We start from the raw sequence: 18013 nt of genomic DNA on the forward strand, positions 1-18013 counted from the left end.
GTGTAGGTTTATGGAAACTTGTAGCAAGGAAGAATTGGTCAGCTTCACAGAAATAAACTAGTAAAGTTCCTAGGTTGCAACTTTATGATGTAAAAAAATGAAGAAAGAAAGAAAAAGGAAGGGAAGGGAAGGGAAGGGAAGGGAAGGGAAGGGAAGGGAAGGGAAGGGAAGGGAAACTTTGCAGTTCTGTGGCCAGGGGGAGGGAAAGCAAGGGGAGCATACTTTATCTAACTGGGCAGAAATGGAAAGAATGCTCTTTGGGACATGAAAGTGTATTTTTAAAAATGGCTTCTGTGGGACTAGGACTGTGGATTGCAGTGGGTTGGTAGTGAGACTGGGCTGGTACTCAGTCTGGACTATGGCCAACGTAAGACCTGATTGGTTGTTCCCCTTGCTTTTTCCATCCCTGCGGGGGTGGTTCACTTATGGAAGTGAACCCCCATAAAAGTCTCAGCCACCCACCTCCACCTCAGTGCTGCTCTTCTCACATGCTACATCTCCAGCATCTGCAAGTGCTCCTGGCAGGAGGCACTAGCTGCTTTTTCCTCACTATGCACATGCACAAAAACCTAACTCCATGCCTACCCCCAAAACTCAGGCTAATGTTTCTAACTCTGCAAAAACAATCATGGTTAGTCCCTCCCTTCCTCCCTTTCCACTTTCTATGTTGCAGATAGTTTTTGTGTGTAGGCATGTGCATGTCCCAAGAGGTCTGCTTCATGATCAAAGTGGCGTTCTAAGCACGCTTAAGAGTAAGCCCCACTGAGCTGGGTGGGAATGAATAAAGGAACTTTAGGATAGTAACTACTTGACTGCAGTGCACGTGTGATTCAAGTCCCTTTGAAGTGAGACATACATGAGAATTGCATGCGCAAAAGCAAGCAGGCAGGAGGAAAATGGGTACGTAAGTGGTTTCAGCCAGACATTCACAGCGGGAAAGTCCATGCCATCAACACCCATCGCAGAAACATATGCCTCGGTATATGCATATTACTGTTATCTTTTCATTAGCCTAATAAATATTTATGTAATGTGACCATTTTTCCAGATATGGATTATGGGCTGCAAACTGGTAGAACTGCAGAGAGTATAGAAAAAGCAAAACAAACTCCAGTGCTGCTGGTAATACTGCTTAGTCTTCAGAAATTAAAATTAAGTTCAAGTGATTTCACATTTCCTCATGTAAAACTTATGAATTTCTGGATAGAGCTTTTAAAAGAATATCCTGAAATTGCCAGTCAGGCACCGAAATATCTCATGCTGTTTGGAACAGCACACCTTTTTGAGAGAACCTCGTCTTCATATGTAGCAACAAAAAACAAGTATAGAAATAGGCTAAATATAGAAGATGATCTCTGCTGACAAGTAACACCAATTGCTCCAAAACTGAACTTTTATTGAAGGAAAACAATCACATCCTAGTCATTGAACGCTGCTTTGTTTGGTTAAAAGATTAACCTTCCAAATAGTTGTGACATCCACGTTTTGTTTTTTGCAAATTGGAAATGCTAATGTTGCACCTACAACAAACAGTTTCCTTTTTGTTTTATTATCAATTTGCTATCATTAGTATTTTGTCAGGGGTTCTGTTTTTTTTTTTTTACTAACAGATTCTGTGGCCTAAAAAAGTTTGAATTAATGACAAGATTATTAAAAACAACAACAACAAAAGTGCCAACAAGCAGAGAATTTAGCAGTCTGGCACCACATGACAAAATGGCTGCAAGGACAATGACCAGCTCCTGGAGGGAGGGGCCTATGAGGTACTGCAGCCAATCAGAGCAGAGGCTGCTGTTAGAATGGAATAAAGCACCAGAGACCATTCACTCGGAAGGGTTAAGATAGGTCAGGTCAGAGAACAATAGTTTTTAATTGAAACTGGAAAACACAGGCACAGGGTGCATTTGCAGTGGGCTGGGACGAGGATGACATCATCTGTTCCTGCACTCAGAAAATGGTGAGTGGCCTGTATCAGTGATGGGCCAAGCAAAAAGTGCAGATCTGTCCATAATGTGAAAGAATTATCACTCATATAACAGATAATAAAGAAACAGGGTGTATGTGAGTATTCTGTCCCAAGTGCTTTGTGTTATCCTGCATATGTAATTCCAGCCTTTTCAATTTCTTCTACCATGCCTAGCCTCAATTGCACTATAGATGTTAACAGCTGCAACATCCCCTTCACAGCCACTTAAATGCTGAAACGCTCCGCTGCTTAGTCAAGCCTAGGTGCAACTGGATCCAGAGTGATCTCAGAGTTCCTCACAGGAACTAGATGTTCAGGGAATCCTCCATTAGGTGTGATCACAAGATATTAGCAGCCTCTTAGATCAGCTGAAAATAATTTTTTTTTAACCTTGCCATTTCCTACCATCTACCTACAATTTTATCATTCTTTGTTATTCTCAGCAAGCAGCATTTGTTTTGAGCTGAAAGGATTTTCATTTGCTCTTTTACCATACTTAAATCAACCACCCTCAGCTTGTCCTTGTTATGATATATAGGAAGCTTATTTTAGATTGTTAGACACTCTAGAGTGGTATAACAATTGGAAACATATATATTTCTCATGAGAACAGAACAGCTAGAAAGCAACAGGTCTCAAACATTCCTGTTAAAAAGAAGGGAAACTAGCACATTGCTATTGAAGAACTAATCTTATGGAGCTGTATTTTCAGGAAAACAGTTAGAAAGCAATGTATTCTGTGCAAGGTGAAGAAAACTGGGTCTTAAAGAAGTTTAAATAATATTTTTCAAACAAGTCATTGTATGATTCAGCATTTACATGTGTTGTGAGGCCCTTTGGCAAGAAAGCCTTCATTACCTACCCCTGAATATAACCTTCTGTTTCTTACACCTTTACCTTATTTTCTTCACATAATCTCCGATTATTTCTAAATAAATAATAAAGTATCTTTGGAAATCAAACTATTTTGTCAATGTTTGTACCCTCTGAGAAGACAAATGCATATGTAACAAGAGCAGCAGTATAGCCAGGTGACTAGATATCAGCAATGGCCTCTGCTGGAGTGTGGACCTTAGTGGATGTCTGATTATGGCACTTCCTGGTGCCAGTCCTGAAAAAAACAAAACAGGTTTGTATCTAAACAAGGCTTTAGCCTGTTGTCTAAAGTTAGGGAAAGGAGGCAGTGGGATTGTATTCACAAGTTGTGCCTATCATATGCCTTCAGTGTAATGCCTGATAATATCTACAGTATGAACAATTGAAGTCATTTGAGCAGACGGTGTTCCTGAAGCTCCACATTTCATACCATTTAGACTTTTCCATACATTATCTTGAATGCTATTGGCCCAAAACATGATCACTGGGCATGACTAGGCATGATTTTGTACTCCACTTCATGCATATTAAGATGAGTTTATCAAAATATCTGTTTTTTAAAATTTAATTTATCTATACGCTGCTTGAAAATTAAGGTTGAAAGAATGTAAAAAAAATTATAAGGAAACAAAATACGATTTATCGAATCATCTAGATGCTAAGAGCATTATTAGAAATTATTTGTTGGAAAAGGAAACTGTGAAAATGCATTGAACGTGAGAAAAGTGTTAATATATAATCAATGGTGAGAATAATTTTAATAGTAAATCACTGATTGATCCTCTTCAAACCATAAAGCAAAGGTATTTTGAATCTGAACATAGTTTTTTCTTCATTCATTCAGGGAGTTTGAGCAATACAGTGGTACCTCTAGTTACGAACGCCCCTCCTTACGAATTTTTCAAGATACGACCAGCTCCAGCCCCAAAAATTTGCCTCTACTTGCGAACTCTGCCTCTACTTACGAACCGGATCCGCGGCCATTTTCCCTGCTGCCACGCGGTCGCGGCTTCCTGTGGGCAAGATCGCGGTAGCAAAGAGACGTTCGGTGAGGCTGGTGGTGTGTTTTGTGGCGTTTGGAAGGTTTTTGTGGCGTTTGGAAGGTTTTTGAGGTTTAAAAATAAAATGCATATGTTTCAGAACTGTTTAGCCGTATTTACATTGAACCTTATGGGGAAATTTGCCTCGTGGTGCGACCAAATTTGGAGGCCGGAACGGATTAACCATATTTACACTGAACCTTATGGGAAACTTTACCTCGACTTGAGACCAACTCGAGTTGCAACCAGAGTCACGGAACGGATTAAGTTCGTAACTAGAGGTACCACTGTATAGAGTAAGTGTGCCGGCATTTGCCAGTAGGTGCAATCTAATATCATCCAAAGTTGACATGTACAGCACGTTTTCCCTCCTGCAATTACCATACATGTCCCAAAAATCTGCTCTGAAAACTCCTCCATTCCTCTGGAACAGACATAGAGGGCATCTGGAGGCTACAAGAGGAAAGGAACTTGCCCCCTCAGTTTATTTATTTATTTGCTTATCCTTTGTGGTTCTGGTGATGTAAGGAATCCATCAGTAGCAAAGCTGGACATGTATCATTTTTTTGTTATGATGCTTTATATGGTTTCTAAATGTGCTTATTTTGTTTGCTTCTTTTTCTTTTCACAATGCACTGCAAATTCCACAAAAAAAGAAAGAAAAAAAAACCATATGCAGATTCATTTTTCATTTGTCTTTTCCTGACAGCTTTAAATGCATTTGTTGAAAATGGAGAACAAGGCACTCTTCTTCATAATTTTGGACAGCACAGAGCTTTATATGATGGAACACTGTTGGAAGGCCTGAAGGACCAGGTTAGGGACAGATTGTCATGGAGAAAATCTATTTGGTTATTAAAAGTCAGCACCAACTTGATTGTGCATAATCAATAAATTATACAATGGAAAATATGGAGAGAGAAACAGTAAAATCAAAGGTGTAACTTTTTCTAAGAAAGAATTCCTGAGGCTGTTGCTCGCATGAGAAAAAAATAAAGACAAGCTTTTTTGGGGAAACAACATGATGATAGAAAAGCCTGAATTATTTATGCCTATCTACAGTTAAGAGCCTGTAGGTGTTCTGCATTATGGAGAAAGAGAGCCAGGTAAGTACTTGAACTGCACAAGTCAGAGTCAGAAGAAAAAGAAAACTAACTTGAGAGATGAAGGAAGGGATGAATGCTCTGAGAATGTCAATCTAATGCAGTGTTTCTCAACCTTGGCAACTTTAAGATGTGTGAACTTCAACTCCCTGAATTCCCCATGCTGGCTGGGGAATTCTGGGAGTTGAAGTCCACACATCTTAAAGTTGCCAAGGTTGAGAAACACTGATCTAATGAATAGGAGGATTCTTATGCAGATAAAGTCTTTAAGAGAAGGAAAGGAAATAAAATTCAGGTTCTTCTGTTGTCTCTACATCTATTGCCCCTAGTGGTCAGTAGGTGAATAGGTGCAGAAAGCAGGTGAATTCAAAGTTGAATTACAACACATAAACCAAGCTGTCCTATTTTCAGTAGCATCCCTAGAATTATGAGACAGAGTTTAGTCAGTCAGCTTCTTCTTGTCAGCGACAAGGGGGAGGAGGAAGGAAACCTGTCAGGTCCTTTAAAAATTAAATATCTTGACTAACCAATGGAGATGGAAGATCTTCCACTGAAAAATAGTTTTTAATTTCTGTGTGTGATTGGATTGGTGTTCAATTTCTTTTTCCACTTCCCTCAGGCAACAAAAAGAGGCACCCAAGACTAGGAAGAGAAATGCTGTGGTTTGTTACAAACCAAATGGATTGTAACTAGTGCATGGGGAACTTATTATTTAACTACTCCCTTTGATTTATTTATTTATTGGATTTATATCCTGCCTTTCAATCAGCAGGTCGAGGCAGGGCTCCTTTTTTTCCTTTCCCCCCACAGGAGCCCTGTGAAATAGGTTGGGCTGAGACACAGTGATTGGCTCAAAGTCACCCTGCATCTTGAAATGTATTATTGTAATAATAATTACTTTTTTCTGTAATCAATGCTTGGGTGTTGCAATGTCTGCTTTTGCATAAGCAAAATAAAACCCAAATCAGGTTTTCATCTCAGGAAATTTACAATCTGAAATTTGTCAGTGGAGACTGAAAAGAGATGTGCTGAAATTGGGGTGGAGTGAAATGCAAATTTTGCCCTAACTCACTTCTCTGGAGTCCTTGGGGTTCTCTGAGCTTGGTTGTTTTCTTGCAAACGTTTCATTACCCGGCTAGGTAACATCAAGAAAACAACCAAGCTCAGAGAACCCCAAGGACTCCACAGTTCAACCCTGAGCTACACATATTCTCTTCTATTGGTAACTCACTTCTTTCCAGGCAAATGTAAATGTTGCCTAATTATTCCCACTTCCAATTTTCCCCTATTATTTTAAAACTATTTTTTAAAATAAGTAGTATTGGAGATGGGATATGTTAGGAAACAAATATAGTATAAAGAACAGAAATGAATGTACTAGACACCTGTATCTTCTACTTGTATATATTATTTGGGAATAATGGGTTACTTCACAGCGTGGGTAAGCCAAGGACTGAACTCAAGGACTGTCTTGGTAAGAAACAGAGGAGGCCAGCTGTTCTTTATCAACTTCCCCATCTTTGTTCCTAGTTGGGGGGAGAAATGGAAAACGAGAAGGCCCTGTCTCTTTACTCAGATCGGCATTCCGGAAAAATCAGCGCTGCGAGCTGCTTATGCATATACTAATCAAGGCTGGCTTTTTCTTTCAGCTCAGAAAATTTGGCCCCTCGCAGCCACACAGCTCGGTGAGGTTGCAGAGTCTCCCTCAGAGAGCTCCTTGCTTCCCTTCACCGGGATGAGTCGCTGGAAGTGAACCGTGAAGAGAGCGATTCTCTCCCCCTCCCCCCCACGCCAGTCAGAAGCAGCAGCCAGGCACCGGTCGCCTGTTGTCACATTGCATTCACTTGCAGCGTGTGCACGGGAGCGCAGCGCCCAGCCAGCCGGAGAGGGAACGCGCGCGCTCGTTCGGTCTTGCCTTTTCTCGCCACAGCCATTCCCCCCCTCCCCTCGCCGCCTTTTCCCAACTCTGCAAGTTGGGAGGCGCGCCGCCGCTTGCACCTGATCCTTCCCTATCCTCCGCCCAACTTTCCTAGGGCTGCTTCTCCGAACATGACGGATTACCAACGCAGCGGCGAAGCGAGCAGGGGGGTCAGGGCTTCGTGACTGAGGCGAGGGTAGCAGAGAAGGAGGGGTGGAGCGGTGTCTCCCACTCAAAAGACCGCCAAACGCGCGCGCCAGCCTGCTTCTGCGCTGCTTGAAAGGTAAGCGGGAGTTCTTATTAGTGTAACCAAGTGCTGGTTTCGTTGTGTTTATGGGCTGTGCGGACGCAGGATCCAGAATATTAGTTGTTTCCTCGACGGTGAGCTTTAAAGTTGTCTTTTGGAGGGGGTAAGATTTGTTTTGATGTGGAGCTTGCAAATACTGACCGGGTTTGCCTTCCCGGTGGGCTGGCGGTGGGTTGAGGACGGCGTCTGGCGTTCCCGCCCTCCCAAAATGGCCAGTGGCCGTAGTGGCGCTAGGACAAACTGGAAGGGTGGGCCACCCCTAAGCCTCGGAAACTATAAGTGGGATCGGCCTGTACCATGTATCGCATTCTCCCGTTCGGCGCCGCTTTGGGCTGTGCAGGTGAATTAACAGAACGAAAGAAAATCACTTAGCGCAGTGCAAAGAAGCTACTGGTTTTAAGAAGCAGTTCTGCACAGTTAATCGACAGTGTAATTCAAATTCGTCTGATTCATTTCCGAGTATGCATGCATAGGATTGGAGAGCAGAGCGAATTTATTTTATGCAAGTGAAGTCGGGTCGATTTCTATCAACAAGGAACAATATTTATCATTTCAGCCTCAGAGCACACTTTGTGTACTTATAATTGTATTTGCCAATCATAAGAATTAAAGCAATATGGAATATGTTATTTTTCCCACTTGAACAAATATTATCTTGTTTTCAAAGGCAGAAATAGACATCTTTACTCCTTGTAAAGAGGGATGAACTGGGTTTAAGGTTATGAGTAAAGAAAATGATTCAGGATGTTTCTGATTGAAATATGTATGCTCTGAATAAGATTTTATAAATATATTAATGCACCTTTCCTGACCTATTAAGAAAGATTGAAAAATGAAATTTGAGTGAGAGAATCCCATCCATTCTAGTGTTCCTACTGGTCTTCTAAAGCAGTTTTTATCATGTCCTTGATTTTTGGAAACAAATAATTTACTGTAGTTTGAAATAAGATAACATTGGAGTAGGTCAGATTAAAAGATAGACCTAATAAGTACACAGTGTCTACTGTCCATAGTAAAAAATTCAACAGTAGGTGGCACCTCTGAAAGAGGACTTGTGCCTCTATTTTTAAAGCTATATACTTTTTCAGTGTAAAACATTAACAAAGAAAGAACTGGGTATTCCTCTCTAGGTCCTGAGGAAGTGATACCTGTTAAATTTCTGCTTGATAATCTGTTCAAGGCACATAGCTTCTGTCAAGATCATATAAACTAGGGAAAGACAGTGAATATTCCCAATATGATTCCCACCAGTTTCTTAGCCATACAATACTTGTGCACTGTTAACATTTGGTGACAAGCAGAAATTCCAGTAGAGAATATATGTGGCTCAGGGTTGAACTGTGGACTCTTGGGTGTTCTCTGAGCTTGGTCGTTTGCTTGCAGACGTTCCATTACCCAACTAGGTAACATCATCAGTGCTGGTGAGTGTGGGGCTTGCTCCCTGTTTATATACAGTAGCTTGCCTGGCCAGTGTTGGTGGTTTTCTCCTTGGCAGTTATTTGATTAGGGTATTTTGTTTGTTTGTTTGTTTGCCTGGTGTTAATCCCTGCTTAATTTTGTTTGTTTGCCTGGTGTTAATCCCTGGGTGTTGGCTGCTGGAGAAGATGTGTTCTGGTCTTCTTGTTCCCTTCGTAGCTTTCTTATTGCCTTTTTTGAATGGTGCATAAATATGGTTTATTTCTATGTGTCTATTGATGGCTGATTTTAATTTTGAATTTAGAAATTCAACAGCAGCAGCTTTTGGCGTACTGCAGATGCTGTTGGAGAAAGTTGCGCCTGTTGGATTACTCTTCGTGACATAACAATCTCTGGGGCATCTTGTCAAGAAAGAAGGGGAATGCTAAGCTATCTTGTCATGTTAACATTAGACGGTAGAAAAGAGGTAACTTTTTCAGAGGTACATAAGAACGAAGAAAAATGGTTAAGTCCCAGTCATTTTCACTAGGAGATCCTGTATTTGGGACTGAGCCTTAGCTCTGAAAAAGACAAGCAGTGTGCTTATACTGTAATCCAGGTACAGATTCTGCTGTCTCCCTATATTATGTGCTTGAGGCAAGCATGGCATTTGTCATAAAGAAATGTTGGAATTGCCCTGTTTGAGCAATGGCAAACAAGCAGTTTTGCAAATTGGAAGTATAATTTGGAAGTTGGAATTTATGTGTATTTTTGTATGTGTGTGCCTTCATTCAGGTATGCGTAGAACAAAAAGACAAGGATAATTCTGCACAGTCCTTCAAATTCTTTTTCTGCTTCAGTGCCTGGCCAGAGGCAATTCTCTGAAGAGTACTTCCTGATATTTTCAGGTCACAGTGCTCCATTAATTGCATATATTAATGCTGTTATCATTCTCATTAACCAGTAGCTAAATCCATATTTCAGACAACAGAGATTTAGGCTGAATTAGCATGCTTCAATGACGGTTAAGTAGGAACATCACAGTACACCTTCTATAGTATCTATTCCATAGATAGCTTGTCCATAATTAAAGTAAATTTGGAGCTAGAAATGACCTTTTTAATAATATTGATTATTGGTCACTTTGTTAGTTATATAAAATTAATATGTGTTCACTTGGTAGAAGACCATATGAACATTATTGACCCATAGTTCCATTCTTGGTATCATGCATTCATATGTATGTATCGAAAGTTGGGCTCATTACTGAACTGAAATCTCTGGCCAGGATTCAGTAAAAGAATTGTGAATCCTAATTAATTAGTAAATCTTTGAATTGGAGGGAGATTTATTGATAACTAATCTCATTCACAGAAGCTGCTACATGGAATACTTTGCCACTTCATTTTTCCAGGAAGCTTTTTGATTTCTCAGCCTAGTCTTGGGATCTTTTGATGGGCTTCAATCCAAATACTAATCAGGTCAAACCTCTCTTTTGAGATCGGCCAAGGTTAGCTAGGTGCTGGTGCTGCCATCTGAGCTTTGGGGTGAACCACTATGTGAGTACTGATTGTTATTAATATGTTAAACTAAGTTGTGTAACAATAGGATAAATCTTGATGCAGAAACCCGTAAACAGTTTAACCCCCCTAGATCTTTTCTGCCATATAGCCGACATAACTTTAAACTGTGCCTATTTCCTTGATCAATTCAGATTTGGAACTGAAGGAAAAGCCTAGGTTTCCACTGGTGATATTGGCTCTGATTCCCTTGGATAGGGAAGAGATACAACTTCACTCCTTGTGCACCATATTTTGGTTTTCTCCACCAAAACATGCACATTCAGGGAGGAAAAATGATACACAAGTGTATATTGTGTTTTGCTTGGAATGGAGTTGTACTAGACTATTGAATCTGCACATTTAGCAGTCTTTTATCAGTAAGGAAGACATAAATGTGTATCTGTCATTTGGGGAAACTTTCAATACTACCAAGAAAAAGTAAAATAAAATCAAAACAAAAGCTTCTGTTAGAATATGCAATACAGAGCACATTGCATTAATCTAAGATATCTCAACTGTAGGTTTATGGGTTTTTTTCATATATTTATGATAAAGTCCCATTAAATTCAGTAAACCTCAGTAGACATGCTTGGGATTGCACCATGGATTTATTGATTTATATTCTGCTTTTGATGCAGGGAGCTCATAGTAAGTCGGCCATCAGGCTATCACCAAGGGAATGGGTGTCCTTTCTTCCTTTTTGGATCTATTTTTTTATGATTATAAAGGGGTGCAGTATCCATTTCAAGTGTTCTTGTGGTAGTTTCCAACTTTTAGGAATTAATTCTAAATGATGTAAATACCTACCAGGGAACTTTCCAGAACAAAATTAATATGTGAAATAACATCTATCTGAAATGAAATGTTTATGTAAACATCATGTAAACTAATGTTGCATTTCCATTGATTAGCTACAGTAAATCCACCAATGTCTTCCTGAAAAGACATACATTTACAATATACACAAAACAATATTTTTTACTAAATTAATTTTCATTTTATATGTATAGGAACATGATATATAGATGTCAAACTAGTCTTTCATTGAAATGTATGTCTTGGACATTCCATGTATTCCATGGCCTTGAATATTTAATTTAGTATATTCCAACAATCATTTATAAATACCGATTATAGGTTCATTTTATAGATTTCAAAAGTGCTTTAACCCAAGATATTTCCACACTGCACTTTTAAGCAAATTATGTTGCTATTAATTGATTGAGTATGCACTCCAGGTTCTTGAAAACAGAGATTGCCTTGCTGTTTTCAATTTTGGATTCCCTCATAATGTTGCATTATAGGGGAATCCAAACTGGAATTTTGCAACCACATTTCAGCATTTGTGCTGCCTTTTCTTTAGGGTAAAAATAGGTCTGCTCTTTAAAAAGTGTACATGTCTGTGGTATGTAATGTTGCCTGTGCCAATTGGTCTGATGGAGCTAGATAAAAAGGAAGCCCATGTATCTTCCTTGATGCCAAATCTCCCACCTACTAATAAGCAAAGCATTTGGAGGAGAGGTGCAAAATACAGCTTCAAAATAATGAGATGATAAAATGGGCTGTATCAGCATGGACTGTGTTGGAGGAAGTTACATGTTTAATTATCCCATACATTAAAAGCACACTTATATAGAAACTGAACAGAGAAAGCTGTGAGTAGCTGAGAACATTTCTCCTGATGTACTAATATGCTAGTATTTTATGTTATATGAAGAACCAATCAAAATGGACAACCACACCTATAGTTTGAAGTGCATTCCCATAACTTATGCTGTATATCCGTATTTAAATCAGAAGATCTTATTTATGTATTACTGAATGTATCTGCCATCTTGTTTAAACTGGAAAACTTTGCTATGCATGAAAGGTTAGCTTGCCAGTTTTGCCTCTACTCTGGTTACCTGAAATGGTATACTGTACTTAAGTATGTATATACATACAGTGTTCCATAGGCAAGTTTTCCTTGCCTGTCTGAGCCAGTTACAAATTATCTGAACAGGGTCTGTGATTGGGGTCTATGATATACTACAAGCACCCCCCATTCCAATTAAAATGAATTCAGTTCATTTGAGGGGGAAGGGGATACATTAAAGAAAGCTCTTCCTTTTCTTTCCTTTTGTTCATTTCTAAATATAGTTGCTCCTTCTCTTTCCTTCTATGTTTCATTCCAGTGCCAAAGATAACATCCTGCCAAGGCTTCTTCAACCTACACTTTCTAGATGTACATGATTACAGATCTCATAACTCTCAATCAATATGGCTGTGATTTAGGGAGCAGTAGTGGAACACATCTGGATAGTGCCATATTGTTCTGCACTGTTGTATTGTTCCTTGTCTTTTCTCAGTGATTGCATTGAGAAGAACTGTGCAACAACCCCTTCCCCACCATCTTCTGTGTTCCAGTCCTGTTTTTCTGTTGGCTTTAGTATTTGAGTGATTGGCAGGGAAGTGAGGAGGCTGGGTTACCAGACAACCTGGCTCAGGTTCATATTATTCCACATTCACAGCTGGAAGTCAGAGATCTGTCCCTGGAACATTTACTTTCATTTTATTTGTGTCAGCTCTGCTTAGAACTGGTATATTGAGGATTTTTCTCTTTGAAACATGCCACAGGTAAGTTTTTACATAACAAATAAATTGTTTGGGATAAGGAGGAAGATAAAAGGACTGTGAGACTTGTTCCTTCCAGACAACAAGTGCCTTTCAAGGAAGAGTCAGAAGAATTATATAAGCAGAACCAACGTGATCTTGTCTTCAGTTCCGCTAATAGATTTCAATTTTGTTTTAAGGGGTATGAATGTCAGATAAAATAATATATGTGTCTGTGGCCATTTCTCAGATCAAAAGTCCTTTTGAAAGTTTTGAACAAATGCCTAATTCTTTTCAAGAAAATTCTTTAACAAAACAACCATGGGATTATTTCCAGAATAAAGGACAGCTAGATTCCTACCAAGTGTTTTAGTAGAAGAAAAAGAGAATCTGTTTCTCATTTTGACTTTGCTGGTTTCCTATATGTGCTTACTATGTGGAATCAAGCTAAAGGGTTTTAGCTTCTTTTTCCAAAATGAAATGCATATGTAACAGTGTTAATTTAGAATTCCAGTTTACTAACTCCCTTTCTGTTGTGCATAAAGTACAATGAAGTCAGTTACTGATTTTATTTAGGGGAATTTCTAATAAATTAAAATGGCAAATTTATAATGGTTTTAATTTATTAGAAATGAATATGCTTTCTGTTAAAAACGTAGAAAAATTGAGAGGCAATTTCCACATTTCTGTATTATCTGCTGAGTTTATCTTCGTTAAAGCCAAGAGTATATACTGATTATTGACTGTTCTCCAATTACTACAGTATCTGATCAGATTACTGGTCTTACATACAAATACAATACAAAATACTTTAATGACCAAGTATAAAATATATACAAGGAATTTGTCTTCGGTGACGAACAGCAAGAATGTTATAACGAACATGTTATAAATCTTAGCCATATCTAAGTTTAAACATGCTGTCTCATGGCAATAATCTAAGGAGGTGGGGATAATGTTGAGTCTAATTCCAGGTACCATGGTTCACAAGAATTCAGACGAACTAGAACAGCTGCAGAAACAAACACACAAACAAACAAAGACAATGAGGATGAAGATGATCAAAGAACTGGAAACTAAATACTAAGAGGAGAAGTTGAGGGAATTCGATACATTGTATTCTGAAAAAAGAGAGCTGGTTTGGTGTAGTGCTTACGGGAGCAGGCTAGAAACTGGGAGTTTGTGAGTTCTAGTCCTGCCTTGGGCACAAAGCCAGCTGGGTGACCTTGGGCCAGTCACTCTCTCAGCCCTAGGAAGGAGGAGGCAAGGGAAAACCTTGCCAAGAAAACTGCAGGGACCTATGCAAGCAATCACCAGGATTCAGCTCAAAGGCACAAATAAATAAATAAAATCCTGAAAAAGATGGTAAAGGAATCTGAAGGAATATTATTAGGAAATATAATTACAATATTTCTAATTCTAATAGAAATATTGTTAGGCCTAGCTTATTCTGTATTGTCCTGAAGTGTAGGGCACATGTCATAAGCTGTAAGAAACATTATGGTTCAATGTTAGGAAATATTTTCTAATAATAAGAGCTAGTTGACAGTGAAACCAATTACTTAGAGAAGTGGTACGCTCCATTTCACTGGATGATTTCAAGCAGAGCCTAGATGAAAATTCATCCTGGATGTTTTAATTTGGATTCCTCTATTGAGCAACACTGCTTTTTTCTGCTAATGTATATACCCTTCTGCACTATGTTTCTATAAGCAAACAAACCCAAGGAAGGATAGGTGTATTCTTACAATACTACATCTGAACCAGCACATTAAAGGGCAATAAATATATGTTAGGTCCTAAATATGCAATCATACAGTGACTGGAATAAAAGTGCACTTAAATGATCTTACTTTCTTTTTAATATAATTTTATTGAAAGTTTTAAAGAACAAGAGTAAAAATTAATACAAACTGAAATAAAGAAGGAAAAAAGAAAAAGGAAGAAATAAAAGAGAAAGCTTAAGTGCAAAAAGAAAAAGGAAAAAAGTAGAAGAAAAATAGAAAAGAAAAAAGTTATAAAGAAGTGGCTTCTGATCTTTACAGCAGTTATAAGTACAATTGTAGATTTACCTCTTTCTTTAAAGTTACATCGTGACTCTCTTCTTTCTATAATTTATCCTATCTAATTGTCAGAACCATAGATCATTTTTTTCTGTTTTATGCAAAAAGTCCATAAGGAGTTTCCAGTTAGCAATAAATATAGATATTGTCTTTTCTCTAATCAAACAGGTCAGTTTGGCCATATCAGCAAATTCTGTCACCTTCACCAACCATTCCTCCATTGTAGATATTGCCAAATCTTTCCATTTTTGGTGTGTATGATAATCTTGCTGCAGTTATCATATATAAAAACAAAGTTCCATGACTTTTTTCCAACTGCTTATCCATCAGTCCCAAGAGGAAAAGTTCTGGTTTCAGTTGTATATTAATCTTTAAAATCCTCTGAATCAGTGTATCAGTTAACTTTAATAAATTTTATTAAATTGCAAAAAGATTAAAATACAAAAAAGTCAAAAAGAAAAGAAACATCAAGACAGAAAAAGCATAGAAAAAGAAAAGTAACTTTCAACTTTCTTTGGTATAGGTATAAATGTAAAATATGTTCACTTCTTACTCTAATATCTAAAATTTTAGATAATAAAAAATGTAATTTTTTTTTTTTTAAATCTGCGCTCAGTTGTTACCGACTCTGCAGTGACTGCTTTGGACAAGTCCGTTGCAGTTTTCAAGGCAAGGTGTTTCGGAAGTGGTTTGCCAGTGCCTCCTTCCTAGAGCAGAGCCCAGCTGGCGAGCGCAGGAGGCGGGGTTTCCGTTGCTTTGCACCCTTTTTGGGTGCGCCCGGTTTTTCACGCTTACCAGCAACTGCTCCCAACTCCTTTTTGCAAGGCGCCGCCAGCATTTTTCCTCCCACCGGAGTGAGAGTACCCATTTACTCACATGAGTTTTCGAACTGTTGGGTTGACAGGAACTGGGGAGGAAATAGGAGCTCACCCTGTTAACGCGAAGGCTGGACTCGAACCGCTGAAGCATCGACCATTTCTGGCCGGCAACTTTCAACATCATTAAGCCGCTGCGCCACCGCATCCCCTATGTAAATTTTTATCTAGCATTAAAAAAAATATAGAATCAATCTATTTCAACAATACATATGATTTGTACAAGATATTTTTATAGGTACATCAGTCATCAAATCTCAAACTCAAAATTGCATATTTTTGAGTATCAAGCAAAAAGTCCAAGAGTGGTTTCCAATTACGAACAAAGCTAGACAATGTCTTCTCTTTAAGCAAAATAGTCAATTTCACCTTCTTTGCCAGTTCCATTAGTTTCAATATCCATTCTTCCGGTGTAGGTATTTGTAAATCCTTCCATTTTTGTGGATAGAAAAGTTTCGCTGCAGTTATCATATAAAGAAATAAATTTCCATATTGTCTTTCCACTTGTTTAGGTCTCTAGTTTCAATTGCAAATCCATTTTCAAAATCTTTTGATTCAAATTACATATCGTGTTCCAATATTTCTTGGCTTTTTCACAAGTCCACCATAAATGATAAAATATACCTTCACACTGGTTACATTTCCAACAAACATTTGAAGTTTCTTTATACATCTTAGACAATTTATCGGATGTCAGATACCAACGGTACATCATTTTATAAAAATAGTCTTTTAACATATAGTTAAGAATGAACTTTAAACCTTTATTCCACATATTTTCCAACTGATCCAGCATTATGTTATATCCAAAGTTCTTTGCCCATTTAACCATACAGTCCTTAACATATTCATCTTCCAAATTCATCTTTAACAAAGTTTGTACATTTTAGCAATAAGATGTTCATCATTAGGACACAAGGCATATTCAAACTCAGTTTTCCCAGTGATAAATTCATAACTTATCTAATTTAAGTCTCTCCGACAACTCTGCATACTCTGCAAAGAAAGTTTTCACTGAGCGTATCAGAATTCTTGGGCACAGCTGTGTTTTTTGGATCCCAGGTGTTGAAGTTATTGACTTCTGCTATGTTTAATTTTTGGCAAACACAACCTTCCAATTCTAGTTCTTCTCTTTTCTTCAGGTTAGGTTCTCCTTCAGAAAACGATAACAGAGTTACATACGTTAACCAAGGTTGCTTAAGTGTCCTTTCTCTTCTGTAAAAAGCTTCTTAGGGTGACAACCACAAAGGAATTTCTGGAGCCATCCAAATTTTAAATCATGTCCTTCTAATTCCAATAGCCTCTTGTTTTTTAAAGTCACCCATTCTTTCATCTGATAACAAACATTTTTCTGTTAGATATTATCTCTACTTGGGAGACCATAAAATGGAAAGCTGTTATGAAGACATTTGAAACATGTTTTTTGTCAAAGAAATATTAAAAATTGCATCTTTTAACAGTCAAATGCTGTATCCTTTAATTTTGTGTTTAAGGAAGTGCCTGCTACTTTTCTATATTGTTAATAATTAAAGACTGATGTAACTTATACAGTATGAAAATATATAAATATATTTTAATTATATCCAGAGAACTGCATAAGAAATTCCATGTTCACAAAGAGATTAGAATTTTTTACTTCTCAAAACAGCACTTACCCAGTGTTGCCTAGTAAACAATTTTCGATTGTATGATATAACATGGCCATCTTCTCTTGAAAGAAAAAAAGAAAGTTTTCACTGAGCGTATCAGAATTCTTGGGCACAGCTGTGTTTTTTGGATCCCAGGTGTTGAAGTTATTGACTTCTGCTATGTTTAATTTTTAACTAGATCTAAGAGAGTTATAGGGTAACTCATTAAAAAAAAAAATCATAGGCTGATTCAGTAATAGATAGTTTTAGTGCTGTGAATCCTGCTGAGAGGTAATGGCTTATATAATTTTTACAACTTCTTTATTCTAACTACTTACCAAATAACAGAGAGCCCTTCAGAAATTCGTATGGTGTTGATTGCCACCTTAAAGTTTAGGGTGTATATAATGTTTAACCTAATATATTGGAATAGCTATAGATGGGTGGCCAGAAGGTTATATCAGTGCAAGAGAAGGTGAATGTGGGAATGAGTGTGCTGAGACATGGATCAATATAAAAAGATAATATAGTGCCATATTATATACATGCATTAAATCTGCCATTTAAAATGCATCCTTCAGTAGGGCATTCTCAGTCCCCATTTAAATGTTTCAGTGGTGAGGAAGGGTTTTCACTTCTAATACTTTAAATGTATACAGTAGAATTTAGTTTGTTACCTGCCCCAAAA

General features: G+C 38.0%; 1 protein-coding gene and 1 long non-coding RNA gene across 13 annotated transcripts in view; one reads left to right on the forward strand and one right to left on the reverse strand.

The window, feature by feature from the left end:
• The first annotated feature begins 6846 nt into the window (after positions 1–6846).
• The window catches only part of SHANK2 (SH3 and multiple ankyrin repeat domains 2), a 395084-nt gene continuing 383917 nt past the window's right edge, over positions 6847–18013 (forward strand). For 8 of the 12 annotated variants that reach the window (XM_088145800.1, XM_088145797.1, XM_088145803.1 and 5 more), the window contains exon 1: positions 6848–7186. The gene's annotated coding sequence lies outside the window, so the exon portion shown is untranslated. Of the gene's footprint in view, positions 7187–7240; positions 7285–12644; positions 12784–18013 lie in introns of those variants that run through there. The other 4 variants (XM_088145802.1, XM_088145801.1, XM_088145798.1 and 1 more) reach the window with 4 other exon arrangements.
• On the reverse strand, positions 13468–17434 carry LOC148214962 (uncharacterized). The gene is made up of 3 exons (XR_015796892.1): positions 17353–17434; positions 15753–15864; positions 13468–13771 (listed from the first exon to the last, which is right to left on the reverse strand). It is a non-coding gene; the product is annotated as an uncharacterized LOC148214962 (long non-coding RNA).

Source organism: Python bivittatus, unplaced genomic scaffold, assembly GCF_059951505.1.
Source record: "Python bivittatus isolate LINGU-HERP-01145 unplaced genomic scaffold, Pbiv_v1 ctg000480_np1212, whole genome shotgun sequence".
In the NCBI taxonomy this organism is placed as follows: Eukaryota; Metazoa; Chordata; class Lepidosauria; order Squamata; family Pythonidae; genus Python; species Python bivittatus.